At 33.3% G+C, this 16,127-nt stretch overlaps 1 long non-coding RNA gene across 2 annotated transcripts in view; it reads left to right on the forward strand.

Moving 5' to 3' along the window:
- LOC111085295 overlaps positions 1–14,215 on the forward strand; it is a 37,590-nt gene extending 23,375 nt beyond the window's left edge. Inside the window, exons 4-7 of one of the 2 annotated variants that reach the window (XR_002610122.1) lie at positions 1,549–1,651; positions 3,354–5,009; positions 6,008–6,770; positions 14,205–14,215. This is a non-coding gene — a long non-coding RNA (uncharacterized LOC111085295). Of the gene's footprint in view, positions 1–1,548; positions 1,652–3,353; positions 5,010–6,007; positions 7,427–14,204 lie in introns of those variants that run through there. The other variant, XR_002610123.1, reaches the window with a different exon arrangement.
- Positions 14,216–16,127: the final 1,912 nt, after the last annotated feature.

Consider the following 16,127-nt stretch of genomic DNA (forward strand, 5'->3'; position numbering starts at 1 on the left):
GTTTACGCACACGCATATACTTTGGATTCTTACTCTCGAGAATCTTCTACAACTTTGGAGAATAGACGGGAGTTTTGCAATACATATCTAACACTATAAGCTAGGCATGTTTTTAAATATAAACTCAATCCAAACAAACGTTGACATTAAAATAAATACATAACAAATTTGGTACACTCCTCTAGGTATTATGGATCTCTGCTTGAGGCAGGATTTAACATTTAACTTTTTAGGGTTAATGTGGTTGAACCTATAATCATTTGTATTAACATTTATGAGTTAGAGTGGTTGAACCTCTAATCATCTGTATTGACATTTAAGGGTTAGTGTGGTTGAACCTCTAATCACCTGTATTATCATTAAGGGTTGGTGTGGTCGATCCTCTCTGTCTATGTTTCTATAGCCCTGATGTTAGAGTTTGTAAGTTTGTTTTAGTTCCAGTTGTATTTGGGTTTGAATTTCAACCCCACAACTGCACTTTCTATGCATCAGTTTCTTAGTTGAAAATACAGGAATTTCCACCCTTACACTCCCCTGGACACCATGTAATGTGGAATTCCTTTTCACTGTTTGATTAGTTGCATTCACAATATATATTCTGAATTAACTAGTTAAGTTTGCTGAAATAGCTACCTATTTGAAGGGCCAGTTGTATGGATAAAGTACTCTCCACCCTATGATGGACTAAATGGTAGATATTAAGGCTCATCTTAATATTGGTTTCATAAATTACCTAGTGTGTTTTCATGGGGCTAGAAATGGTAGTCTCATACTTCTGTGATTGCTGGGTGCATTCCCAACTCACTGACGTAACTCACTTCAAATGAGCTGTGGGCTATTTGTACATGGCTCTACTTGTTCAGATATTTGTAACATTACAATTCTCCTTTCCCAGGAGTGACAGGTTCTTTTTCCTTCATGTCCTCTTTCAATGTTGGGATTCTAGCTCAAAGTTACAGTGGAGATATGATATTTTATTTGAAATTAACATTTTAGAATTAAAACTAGGTTCTCAGAGATACATACCTCAACTGTAATTCACCTTGCTTACCCTTCTCCATAGAAAGACTTAATTCTGATTCTTAATAAGAAAGATTTGTGGATTTTATATTTCTTCGTGGTATACCAGCCTTTGTCAGTTATATGAATGTTTTGGCCATTTTTGTAACGCTTTCTTTTCAACTTTTGTTAATATGCTTCTGGAAGCCTCTTTAATGACCCCCCCCCCCCCCCACACACACACCTCATGTAACTATTATTAGTTATTGGTTGTATTTAAAGTATTTCTTCCATTGGTTTTATTTAACTTCACAGGTCTATTGTGTCCTATTATGACACATAACTAGTAAAAACAATATAGAATAATTTAAAATAAGAAAATTTTAACATTTGTTAAAGCAGCAGTGTTTAAAGTTATTATAATTGGTCTAAATCATCAAGCATAGATACTTTGTAATAATACTCATCAGTATTTGTAAATTTTACTTATATTTTGTGGTCAAATATAAGAAGGTTGTGAAATATATATATATATATCTGTTTGTGTAGAGATGGGGTTTGAAATGTGAAAACCTGAGTGAAGAAAGTGATAATGCATGACAATATGATTGAAGTCTCAAACACACTGATATTTTACTTAAGTCTTTAAAAGGTAAGATAATGTTTCCTGATAAACGTTTATATTTCTTATAAATCAAGAATTCCCTGTCTTTCAAATGATTGGTGTAATATTTTCATACTGATGGACAGGAATGTAGTGTTGCTGGAGTGCTTCAGAAATGGAAATTAGGTTTTGAACAAAAGTTCTTCAGTCTGTTGGTGTCATCACATGTGGGACAGTGGTGTCTGCTGTGTGAGTGTTGTCTGCTGTACATTATGTTAACATGACTTATTGTTAGTATGTTTGGAGAATTGAAATATCAGTCATTGTTTAGAAATTGTTGTAATGATTTTAAAATACTTGGATTAACTTGTGACAGTACTATACAGTTCTGACATTAAAGAAGATAAGATGGATGCTTGCAGTTCTTAAATAACAATTGAGACTGTACAGCTGACATTCATCCTTCACACTGAAGCAAAAAGTTTAAAACAATGCAGCTGGAATTTAGTATCAAATGGATTTGCGAAAGTATCTGGAGTTTTTTGAAAAAAGATGTCTTAAGAATTACTACTTTTTAAGTATTGTCTTAGGTATTTTTATTATATATGTTTGTGTATACAGAATCTTTGAGTGGTATGTATTAAAACCTTTTGTGTGATAAATTGTCAAACTAAAAATTGTGCTTAGTGATGTTTGAATAGCTACTTTTTGGAACTACCACATTTGTAGTACATTCACCCTAAGCTTGGGTTTTTTCTTCAGTGAAATCAAACTGTGATATTACTAGTGTATTTGCCTGTCTGGTATGGCAAGATGCCTATACTAACTATTCTCAAACCAGTGCTGTTATGGACAGACAAACAGCTGTTTTTACTTATCATTCCAACAGACATTGACTTGTTACATAACCACAACACACATTGTAATGAAGAAAATGATGGATCTCTGCAGGAGATACAAAAATTTGCTCAGTTGAGTTTGTTTTAAAGGTAGTTATTAAGTTTTGTTTTTAAACTTCTGTAACATAGGTTGTCAGTATCAACACTGACTTTTAAAATTCATATACATTTTTTTATTGATAGCAAAGTTGATTTAAACCCACTTTTATTTGTGTTTCCATCAGTTCTGTAGTACTGATAGGTACTGAAAAAGTAATATTCTGATAATTATAGGCTGTATTTATGTTTGTAGTATGATTCAAACCTTTACTGTATTGGTATTGAATATGGACTTGATTAGTTATAAGGTAAACTGAGTAAAACTATTAACAATAAACTTCCATTTACCTCCAGTTTAATATGTATTGTAGAAATCTGACTGTTAAGTTTTTAACACCATGTTCAGGAAGGACTTTTATATACCCAGCCCTTGAATGATGTAATACTAGCATTACCTGTGATTTTTAAAAAATAAATTGTTCTCGGGCCCCTATTAACAAGATTTGTACAAAAAATGTAAAAAGAAATTCCTTCAGTTTTGTAATTAACCTCACTAATGACTGCTTGGGTCCCCTATTTGTCCTACAAAGAAAATGAGGGATTTAGTCTATCTTTGGTTATTTCGTTACACTGAGTGTTGTAACAAGCAAATGCATAAAATTATTCAGTGTGACGCAGTATGTGGATTACATTGATAAAGAACAGTATAAAGACATGTCTGTATTTGAATGTTAATACATTTGACTCCACTGAACAATAATTTGAAAATAAGTAAATTGTTATTACGTCAATTTCTATTTATACTCTTACAGAAATAATAGGATTTCCTATTTTTATTCATGGTTCATTCAGCATCTTCTTATTAAAGCCATGAAAGGTGCTATAGCTACTTATGGTGGAACTTGGAGTAACCTCACTGGGTAGGTGATTTAGTTCAGTTATGAAGGTGGTATGCACAGACTAGTTACAGAGTTTTGGCTTTTACTGACACCAAAGTATTCAAAAAAAGTTGTAGTTTAATACACCTAATGAAGTGTAAATAGTCTGTGATAATGAACAGAATTTTGTTTGAAAAAATTTATTGATATTTTAGATTCTTATTTGAAACCAAAAGAAAAACAAATGTTTGCTACTCGGGTGATAATTTTTCCATTTTGGTTGTATTTGTCAAGCTTCTTTTATGTGTGTAATTTCCAATGAAAACTTTTATTTGAATGCTGTTTATTAGGAGCTTAGAACTTATGTTCAGATAGATCAAACAAGTAGATAATAGGCTTATGGCTTCATTGTTCTTTCACACTGTATTGTATAGTTTATTTAAATGAAACATGATTGGAACATTCTTTATTTTTCTTTCCTGTATCACCAAAGTTGTTGAGGAGTTATAGTGCAAGAGTTTTTTCCTTGTTTCGTCATTGTTCACTTGAATAGCAATGAACTCAAACATCCTACGACATGTATTTTATAACACCCAGTAATATCATAAATGTAAAGATTAAAACGAAAATTACAAGTTGGATGTTCCTTGTTAGGAACATCAAAACTGGGAACATCTACAACATTGATACGTTATGAGATTTTAAAGTCTGAAAATGGAATGTGTAGTTTCCAGTGAGCTAATGTAATCATGTTCTGGTCATAGTATGAAATCTGTACGTAATTCATATCGTGAAAAAGCCCAGTGTTGATATATTATATATATACTCAGTTTTTACATACAAATGGTATACTTACTATTCTGAACACTACATGTTTTTATAGAATGTTTAAAGACAGCTTGAAAATAATGCTGTTACAGCTATGGCCAAAGCATGTGAACATTCTTATTAAAGAAAGAATTATCCATGACACTTTACAAGTGAGCTAGATACAATGATTGATTGTTAAAAATAAAAACAGAACCATGGGTTTGAGAATAAAAAAATGTTTTCATAGCCAATATGATTTTTTGTATCTGAAGGAATAAATGCGAGTTTCTCGTAACAATTTAATGAAGAGTTTCACATTCTTTTTTTGTCATTGACAAGGTCTGTAATTAACATTGAATGTCTGAATGTCATCAGTAATATCTGAAATGAATATTGTGCATCAAGAAAATAGTATAGAACAAAAAATTTGCAGTACTCTACAGTTAGGTTGCAGCTGTGTGATTTAGTACTCCATAGACTACACAAAATGTTACTTTAATGGAACTTTTTAAACACAAAAGTTGATTTAACATCAGCATTTTATTGTCCTAATATGTTGAGCCACTAAGTAATCAAACCTACTCCTATAACAACTTTGTTGAACGTGATCTTGTGAAACATATTTGCACTTGTAAAGAGGATGAATGAAAATAAAATTTAAAGAGGCTCAAGTAACAGTCATTCTTCGTTTCAGCTGGCTCAGGTGACTTCCTCCCAAGGTTACTGGAGGCCAGTGTAATGTTTTTGTGAGTGAGAAAGCATTACAATAGCTTTATAATGGTAAATATTTCTGTGCTTTTAAGTACAAGTTAAGTATTTTATAAACAGAATTGTGCTAGAAATAATGCACTTCTTCCAAAGTTCGATATGAAACTTCAAATAATTTCTCAGTTGTTCTGTTAGTCAACCAACTTATTAAATTTAACTTCTTTTTACTGTGAGACCTTTCTTCATGTTACATGCTAGTTTATTGTTTCCTGAATTACAGTATTTAAAGCCTATGAATAGTTGGAGCTTTATAGAAAATATTTATTGATCATGATGTACAAATATTAAGCAGGTTTAATTGTTATCTTTCTTTAACAATTTCTTTTGTTTCATTATGTAATACTGAGTGGTGGTTGATTTGGTTGTATGCAGTGGTGATTTAGGAACTTAATATCTTTTTAGAATTGTTGTAATGAAAAATTACACTAAATAATATATAGTTTTTACATCTCTTGTTTACTAGCCTTTATATTAACTTGCGTATTAAAATCGTTAATCACATATTCAAATTAGAACATTGCTTTGGCATTTAGGTAAATTTTCTTGGAGATCATGCTACATAAATGGCTGAGAACATACTAGAGTGTTTGTGAAGAATATAGATAAATGTAACTAAATGAAGTTGGCAAAATCTCAAAGAAGCTTAAAACAACACCAGATGCCAAAAAAGGCAAGGGAAGAGAGATTATTCTCACAGTAGAGACACTGCGAATATTTGTTTTTTATTAAGTGACATTTTTTTTAAATTGTATTTTTTTTATCAATAGTTGTACATGATAAATGCTAAATTCTTTAATAACTCATTATAAAACAGTGTAAACAGTTTTGAAAAAGATACAAAATCCCTCGTTATAAAATTCCATTTTTATTACATTATTGTTCAGGAGTTATATGGTAAATTTCCGAATTATGTTGGCTCTTAATTAGCCTTTGTCCCTTATATTTTGTTTAAATTCATGAAGATAAAACTATTTTGAATCTGGCATCTGACTTATTTTGTTTCATTTCAGGACATTTCGAAACACACAACTCTGTGCCAGGTCATCACAAATGGGTGTGACTTACAAAACACTTTTAAAGATGAAGAGAATAAAACAAATGACCGTGACATACAAAACACTTCTAGTGTTGAAAAGCACAACACAAATGGATTTGACGTACAAAACACTACTAGTGATGAAAAGCACAACACAAATGGTTCTGACATACACAAAATGTCTAGTTATGGAGAGCACAAAACAAGTGGCCTTGATGTTCAAAACAGTTCTAGTGATGAAGAGCACAACACAGGTGGCCCTGCTGTACAAAACATTTCTAATAAACTGATCAAAACACAATTGCTGGAAAAATAAGTGCTTGTTTTATAGAATTAGCATTGTGAATATTGATGAAACATGTTGTAATATGTGAGCTTTAAATACATTGTTTTTAAGACTTTTTCATATAGCTAAATAAAGAAAATTATGTTTCATTTATTTTCTTGAAGGCCTTAAAAGAAACTTATGTAAGAGTAAGTTAGTAATTTACGGTCGAATTGACTGTGTTTTGAATACCCTTCCTGAATGAATGTCCATTTTTATGAGTGTACATTTTTCACAGTATTTTTTGCTAGCTTCTACAATTGCAAGTAGTTCTTTTCAAGGAATAATATTTGATTGATTTTTAAAGAAAAATGTGAAATATATGAATTATTCTTCAAACAGTATTACCTTTTATGGTAAAATTTACAAATGAAAGGAAGAAAAATTCTAGAATAACAGGATGGTTATTATAGTTATTTGTGACAATGAAAAATGGAGCTTCATCATAAATAATATTCCATATAATATAAAGCCTTTTGTTATTGAACTAATCTAATTGCAATGTCCAGTGGCCCTACAATTTTTAATTAAGTCATCATTAAAAGGACAAGTACGGACTAGTGGCTATTGTAACTGGACTCTGGATTCAAGGGTTTTGAATTCAAAATATGGTGTATGTTGGATTGGAGATTAACGATCTAGGTTAAAAAATTTGCTGTGACCAAGCATGGTTCAAACTTTCAGCTGTGGGTGCATTATAAGAGTGACTGTCAGTCACGCTGTTTGGTTATAATAACTACTTTAGGCAGTAGGTACTGCCAACATATTCTCTGACTGACATTTATCTTATTGGGTACATAAGATATTATTCAGATGGAAAACAAATGAACCCATCCCAAATTTTTCACAAATATCAATAAATGTATTCTTTTTCAGGTCATCTTGGGTTGCTGATGTGATGGTGATGCATGTCGACGTTGACTATGTGCAAGTAATTGATGGTTTTATGAATGTAGCTTTAACAAGAAAATTCTTAGGATTGTAATAACTACTGATGTTGCAACTTGTGTGTTTATAATAGACTGGAACAATAAACACTATTGTTGAGCATTGCAGTCCACAATGGAACAAAATAACCACTGATGTTGCAACTTGCATGCTTGTTTTTAATGGATTATTATGATAACAATGGATGTTGCAGCATGTTTGTCTACAATGGATCTTAATGATAACTGCTGGTGTTGCAACTTGTATTTTACAGTAGATTGCTCTGATAAAAATGGATGTTACACCATGCATGTTCCCAATGGATTGTAATGATAACCACTCATGATGAAACTTGTGTACTTACAATGAACTCTAATGATAAAAAACACTACTATTGAGATTTGCTATCCACAGTGAATCATAACGATAACAACTGATGTTACAACTTGTGTTTACTTTCACAGTGGCCAGTAATAATAACCTGTGATGTTAAGTCGTGACTTGCACATTCACGTGTTTATAATTTTTAATTCATATTTTTATTATTTTCATGCAAATAACAACATTCTTTGAAGCAGGTACAATAATTAGTTGAAATTGACACATTAAAAAAAATTAATTTTTCATTAGGTTAACGAAATTTCGCGTTTTTGGAGAACTTCTTATGGAGCATGACTGTTAGAGGAATATGCAAATAAAAGTTGCTTTAAGGTACCGATAGTTGTAATGACTTTAAAAGATTGTTTTTATATTCGTGTGTAAATGTGAGGATGGTATATTTTGTTTGTGTATTTTACTTTAAGTGATTAAAATAACCATTTTATAATGATCCATTACTTGAAGTGCTTTATATATTTCACGTGGTTTCATATATACGTATCTGATACGTACTTTATGTTATGGTATCTCGATGTGATTCATGTAACCACTGATGATAAGGAAATGCCTCTCTAGAATCCGGAACTGTAGTTTGACACCACGCCAGTTTATATTCTATAGCAGTGTTACTCGGCCGTGTCCAAGTATTCAAACTATTTGTCTTTTTGGACTTTGCCAGTTTAGTACGTGCCGGCGGTCATTCTCTCCACTCGCCTATTAAAAAGGCAATATATATATTATGTATATGTCCTTGGTAATGGTTGTTTGTGTGTGCATTCGTGATCATTCGAATGGGATAAGATATTTAGATAAGAAAAACCAGTTATTTAAATAGCGACTATTTAACAATGAGTGGCTAACGTTATACCTGTGTTTGGAAAGACCGTTTCTAAGAGTTGTTACACTAAAAAAAATCTAATAATGTATAAAATGAAAAATGTAACTTGTACAGTCGGAAAACAATAACAATATCAAAAGATTGTTGATATTTAAGTGGGTTTATTTTAATAATTACGAGTCTTTCCGATTTCACACTATTTTTGAGGCTATATAGTGTATGACTCGTGATAAATAGACTGGTATGTTTTTTAGCTGTCTTTGAATAAATGTTTGTAGCTATGCAATGGGCTATCTGTGCTCTGCCCACCACGGGTATCGAAACCCGGTTTCTAGCGTTGTAAGTCCGTAGACGTGCCACTGGGGGGCTTGAATAAATGTACGCCATCGTCTTAACGTAATCAATTTTTTTAACTTTATTTTTTACTTTTCCGTTTATTCCATTGAACTGTATTTACCTAATGTATCGAAGGTGACACGTTCATAGTATAAATAGCTAGAAAAATAAACATAATTAACGAAATCGCAACAATATTTACAAGTGAGGTTAAATGGCTGCTGTAAGCCGAACGTGGCCTAGTACTTAGCATGCCTTGACTGTGAGGGTTCATGGTTCACGGCCCATTGTCCCGTAAAATACGAGTGCGCTAACAAAAATAATGGTAAAATTGTACTATTCGGTCAGATAAGAGTAACTCAAGAGTTGGCGGTAGGTGCTGTTATCTAACTGTTTTTACTATTGCGTGTCAGTTCAAAATTAAAGACGTCTGTGCACAGTTAGCCCATTGTGTAGCTCTGCGCAAAATTTCAAAAACAACTAAAATTAATGGCTGCTGTTATCAGACGCTAGTCTTGAAACTCTTTGCCTACCGTAGGTATTCTATCAACAAGGTGGTCATTTTTGTTGTTGTTTTTACCTTGAAATTTAGTAAATGAAACTTGTTCCGTTTATAAATATCCATTTACACGAGATAAGGTTGTAATCGAGCCAAAAGTTAGAAACTTTGAACAGGCTCCTTTTTTTTTATATTGAACTTGGAACCTATCACATCCATTAATGAGTTAACAAAAGCCAATTAGCTTCATTTGCATATATTTAAGGATAAAATGTAAACAGTAGTTTGATTCTTCTTGCTGGTTGTGTAGTTATGACTAACGTAGTTTGAAAGGTTTAACATTAACAAAAATATTTCGTATGCCAATGGATGGAAATTGATTTTTTTTAAACCACTAGCAATCAGTACAATAAAATTTAAGTGAAACATCACTAACCATTTAACATGATTCACAATTTTACGTAGAGGCAGTTGTGTCTTTACGCTTGTTACGAAGACTTCTGTCGAATTTATAATGGGTTCTTAGGTTTCAATTGATGTATTTGTTTTGACACTCTTGAGTGTAATAAGCTTTTGTCTAGTACAAAGAACAGCAGTCATTTTTTATTGTAAATTACAACTGGTGAATGAAATCGACTGAGAAAAATTCCATGTAACAGCTTTACCATATATAACAAAGTGTAAAATATTGCTTTATAAAAGTACGAAGCATACAAACAGGTTACACGTATAGTTTATTCTTATCGACGTTTCGGGCCTAAAGCCGTTGTTTAAACTGTACAAAACTTTCAACACAACAATAACATATTAAATACATTCACACGTAGACGAGATATGTGGACAACAATAAGCTCATACTTGTAGCTTTGAAGGTAAAGATTAGCAACACTGAAAACAAATAGGGTTAACTAAGAAAACTTCTTTTAAAAAGAAAAACATTGTGCGAAATATACAAGATCATTGTCATTTGGCCCCCAGTGACACAGCGGTATGTCTGCGGACTTACAACGCTAGAAACCGGGTTTCGATACCAGTGGTGGGCAGAGCACAGATAGCCCATTGTGTAGTTTTGTGCTTAACTTCAAACAAACAATCATTGTCATTTGGTCTAATAGTTTATAATACAAATTAATGTTTCATGTACATAAAAGAGTATATAAAGTTATATATATATATAAATACATGCACATTATTCCCACTTCGAACACATGTCATTATCGTGGAGTTGGTATTGATTCTATTCTAGTTTTACTAAAATAATACCAATGTTGTAACAATCTTTATCGTTAAATTGGTTCGTTTTTGTTTATCCGGTAAAACTAATGAAAAGTCCAGTCCACTTAACGATAATGAATGATTTGTTTATTCGACTGTAATAGGAGTTCTACAACCTACGGCCTAATTCTCAAATAAAAATAAACAGCTACTTATTTGCTAATTTTCTACTTTGTTGAAATTCATATTCAGAATGTATATCACTGAACTGACTTGTAACTATCTAACTCATTCACAAACTGACTAACTCACCCACCCAGTTTGATGTCTTCATACACTATGTTTCCCCGAATCTCCCGAAAATTCCAGATGCCATGTCATATCTAGATACTCAAGAAATTTCTAGGTGTCATATTTCATGCTAAAACTCCTCCTAGCAAACAGTACAAGCATCTAAATTAAAATACTTAAAAAAGACCGACAACACTGCACCCTCCCTAAATTATGAAGTAGTTCCTTGAACGAACTTAATACACAAATAAAAAATGTTCTTTCGCTGAATCGTTCGGCGAGTTCTTTTAGGTTACTTGTTGAAAATAATGCAAAGTCCAGTCCACATAATGATAACTGATTAGTTTGTTTATTTCTTCCTAAATGTTTGCTACAAGCTACTATCACTTGTACATGGTTGTTGGCTTAATTTCATAAGTAATGTTTTCACTTTCAACAGAAACTTACTTGCTAATGCTACTAATACGACTAACGTACAAATAAACTTACTTTCACGGCTAAATGACTGAGTAACTGAATTATGTAAGACAAACTGAGGTATCCCTCTTTTGACCGGGTTATGAACTTAAAAAAATGTTGCGGTGGATGCCATGATAAATGACACAAAAATCTTAACTTTCACACAATTTATTTTTAACATAACATGTTATTACAGTATTCATCATTACCTCACCAAAAGTTTTGTATAAACTTTAAGAACTCAATATGTATATACTCAAAACATGGTATACTCTGTGAAATGGTCTGGGTGGCTCTGTAGGAAGAGGTAGTGGCGGTCAGTGCGTTTTCTATTACCCACTTTCAACACCCAGCTCGTAATTTTCCTCCACAGTGTTTCACGTGATTAATTAATTGACCGTCATTGGCCACAGAAGTATTTTACGAGCTGAAGTTGAAAGGTCACGGGTCAAAGTAGGGAGTAGGTATAACTCAATAAACGGTTCTTCATATCAGCCTTATTGTGGCTGTTGGAGTAGAAACTTCAGCTGAGTTTATGTATTATTGCAATGGTGGCGGTCAATTTTTTCATTGCATTTTCCATAGAGATTCTAACGCACTTTCTAAGACGTTTGTGTGGCCCTCCCCCACAATGCGTGTATGTTGTGCTATAGAAAATTTAAGTTTTTCTTTTTTTTGTGTAAGGATGTGGCGACATCTATGAAAGTAGTTAACCTTAATTTACGTCAAAGATAATAAATGCTCAATAACAGTAATAATTGGAGTGGAAGGGTCCACGAACGGACTAACAGACAGGCACAGATCTTCGTGCTTTATATGTACAGATCTAACACTGATCTGATTACTTCACTAACCTTTCAATCCCTGAACTGAAAACTTACTTAATGCTTCACCGATTCTCTATTTATAATCTATCCTTGTTTCTAGATATTTTGCAAAATCTCTTGGTCATTAAAATTTACAAACTTCTCTCCTTCATATAGGGTTGAAGCGTCTCGTGATCCTTCTCCATTTAGATCTATCATTCATCACACTGAGGTCTACTTGACTATATACCATACCACTTCCATTTTAATTCCTGCACCTTCCCTCTGATGTTACAAACGTTCACCTCTTGTCTAGTTTCTGTGCTTGGCTTGTGATCTCTCAAAGTCACACCTGTAATGCATCTCAACCACTTCATTTCTACCACTTCCAATCTTTTCAGATGACACTTCTTCACTGTCCAAATCTTTGCACCAAACAGCAAAGTTGGCCTGACCATGGTTTTGTACAAAAGGTTATTGTGCTTCATTGGTAATCGTCTATCATATACAATCTCTGCAATCCTCTGCCACACCCTCTTACACTTTGTAACCTGTCCTATATATCTCTGTTCAGCTCGCCATTTTCCTATACCCATTCTCATATTAATTGTCTCACAATAAATAAAGGATCAACTTTCAGAAACCAAACTGCTTTTCTCCATCATTTTCATACAGTGTGCTGAGAATTTTACCCCTCTTTAATTTCCACATTCATGGATATTGCCTTTCTTATTGAAAATGGGCACTAATATAGAAACTCTCGATGCCTCTGGTATCTTCTTCTCATTCCACACTGCTTGAATCATTTCAATCATCCAGCAGACTCCTACTTCCCCTAGTTCATTTACTATATATGTTTAACCTCACTCGGTTCAGCATCTTACTCATCTTCACATTAACAGTTGCTCTCCTCACTTCCTCAATGGGCACTTCTGGCTCAGCATCGACATTTGGTGTATAGTTTAGTAATTATGCTTCAAATGGATTTTCTTCATTCAACAGTACCTCAAAGTATTCCTGCATATTTTCTTTACTTCTTCTGCAGTTACTTGCACTTTTTTTCCATTTTTATATTTATAAACAGTGAACACATTTCATCCTTTTTTTAGCTGGCTTTTGCTTTTAGCTATATTAGAACACTTTCTTCCAAGCTGCAACTATATCATTCTTCACCTCTTCGTACAGTTCGTCCAATGCATCTTTTTTAGCATTATTCACCACTTCCTTGCCTCCTTTTTGCTTTTTCGTACTTCTCCTTACTTCTATGTGATAGTTTCAATTCATATTTCTTTCTTGCATCTTTCTTCTGTTTCATCACTTCCTTTACTTCATTGATATACCACCGCTCTTCCCTATTATTCTTCTTCCGAAACTTTGTCCTTCCACTTACCTTCTGTGCTAAAGTTATTCATTCTTTTTGTAGGTAGTTACACTCTTCTTCTGCTGTTTTCAATAGTTCAACTGGTTCTTTTTCTTCCAAAAGTTCTACAAACTCTTCTGCATATATTCTCTTCAACTTCCATTCTTTGATGTGTATTTCATTTGAAAATAGGTCTTTCTTTTTCTACTTTTCCATCACAATTGTTGATACTACCGGCTTGTACTGCAGAGCTACCATTTTACTTAAATTCACTTTATAATCCTTCAATCATTTCCATTGTGCTTTCTCAAATTACCACTCCTATAGGTATACTTTTGGCTAACTGGCTTCTCAAACCATGTATTAGCCACCAAGCACTAATTGTTGATGCACGTATCTAACAGATCTTCTCCTTCCTTGTTGCCAACATCACAATTAAAGTTCCCTAGGTATTTCTCACATTATGTATGGTTTTGTCTAATGTGTGCATTCATGTCCCTCAAGAATAGTAAAATCTCTTGCCATGTCTGTCAACTTCAGGATCCCACTCTAAAATCTTCTTTCTTCTCATCCACATACCCCGTTTATGGTGCATAACTCAATGTCACAAATAATATACACCCTTTCACTGCCATCAACCTGCTGTTGATTCTGGTAATCTACACAACTGTTTTTCTAATTTCTTTCCTAATCACAGTTCCAGCTACATTACTCTTATGTTCTCCAACATAATAAAGTTTGCAATCAAAACCAAGCTCTCTAGTCGCCTTTCCTTTCCATCTCATCTCTTGGATGCAAAGGACATCCAGACGTCTTTGATTAATTATTTCTGCTACCTCCATCCTCTTCCCTTTCAAAGTTGACACATTAAGTGTAGTCATTCTTATTATGTTTCTTTTCTTTTTGTTGCCAGGTCTAGAGTTTTATGTCCAAATATTCGCTTTTTATGCCATTTCTTCAGACCCTTGAAAAGCAAGTCAGATGGTTTTGATGTTTTTTTTTCCATGGCTTATAGTAGAAAGATGGGATGATTTATAGTCATATATTGGGAGATGCTGTTTTATCACAAGAAGGAGTCTTTCTCCAGGTAGATGGTCTAGAAAATACACTGGCGGCTCTATCCTTAGTGGTTATCTGGAAATGGTTTCAACACGAACTCTGGATTCTTCAGCAGGTTGGCTTTCAACTGGCATATTCTTCTCTGAAGCTGTCTTGACAAGAGCCTTTAGCTCTTTGTCAGGTTGACTTGCCACTGTCAAAAACTTCTCTGAAGCTAACCAGTTGGCTGTACTTCCAAAGATTATCACAATAAATGACCCTTTGTTTGGATCAACTATTCTTCTGAATTTTGCTCTGTTGCATTCCAGGTTGGCTGTATTCATTATTCTGTGCATCAATCTTTATTGTCATTGGAAGTGTAACCTCTGGTGGTGTAATTTTTATATAGCATATAGGTATTTCTTGGGCATAGACTGTAAAGCTATTTTAACATCATATCTATTTTTCTGCATGAAGTCAATTTCCAATATGCATTCTTCCTTAATGTCAATTACCAATACATCATTTTGTGCAAAAATATTTCCAACAGGAAGAGTAACTTTCTCTTGCTGGAATTTATGACCACTTTCTATTCACATCAGCCTATCTTCTTTCTTCATCTCTGGAGGCAGTTTCCAACAGTTTATTACCGGACTAGCTCAAACGACTGTAACCTTAGAACCAGTGTCAATCAATATACTGCAAGGTTTCATATCAATAACTTCATTGACTCAAGAACTTTTTTTAGACGAAGGATGATCTCACGAGAGGAATTTTGTAATGGAAGAATTTAACAGTTTTAAATCCATCATTCTTTGCAATTACAATGTACAGGTTGATAATACCGACGGTGAGTAAAGCGCTAAGACTACTAGAGAAACTAAGTGTCAAGTGTTTTAAGTGTTTGGGAGGAGTCTTTATTTAATGAAGCTAGGAAGCGTCTGAACCATAGGGTAAAATACGATCTCTGAAAAGATTGAAGTGTTCTCAATGGGTCATTAACAAACAGAAACAATGGGTCTGCTATAGTTATTTGATTGGTCGATTTTTGGGAGTAGATAAGAAATTAGGTAAGTTTAAACAGTAAAAGATCATAAGATTCAGAGGGAGAAAGGTTAACGCTGAGCCAGTAACACATGTTTATGTTTAAAATTGCATGATTTTGATTATGTTAGTATCAGAGACAGATTTATAAAAAGAATGGTTGTACAATTGTTTATCAATCTCAACTATGTAGAAGTATTTTCTCCAGACAATAACGGCTGTTTCTTTATTTGCTAGCTTGATTATGATGACGTCGCGGTTTTTGAGCAATGTTGGTAGCCTTCAGTTTCTCCATTGAAAGATTGTCGATTGGAACTGGAGCTATGAAATTGGTGTAGGTGATTCATTCAGGGTAATATGATATATAATAACCAACTTCCGAGTATGTCCTAGCAACTGGTATCTATCTGCTTGGTTTGTGTTTGAGTGTTTCGAGTAATTTCGAGATTCCACTCTATTGAGTAAGACAGGAATTGAAGAGTTGAAGAAAATGTTGATCAAGTTTTATTATTAATAGTGGAAGGATATGAATTTGGATTATCGTTGTATGTGGATGGGGTCTCAAAATTATTATTCGA

The sequence above is a fragment of the Limulus polyphemus genome, unplaced genomic scaffold, assembly GCF_000517525.1.
Source record: "Limulus polyphemus unplaced genomic scaffold, Limulus_polyphemus-2.1.2 Scaffold315, whole genome shotgun sequence".
NCBI lineage: Eukaryota > Metazoa > Arthropoda > Merostomata > Xiphosura > Limulidae > Limulus > Limulus polyphemus.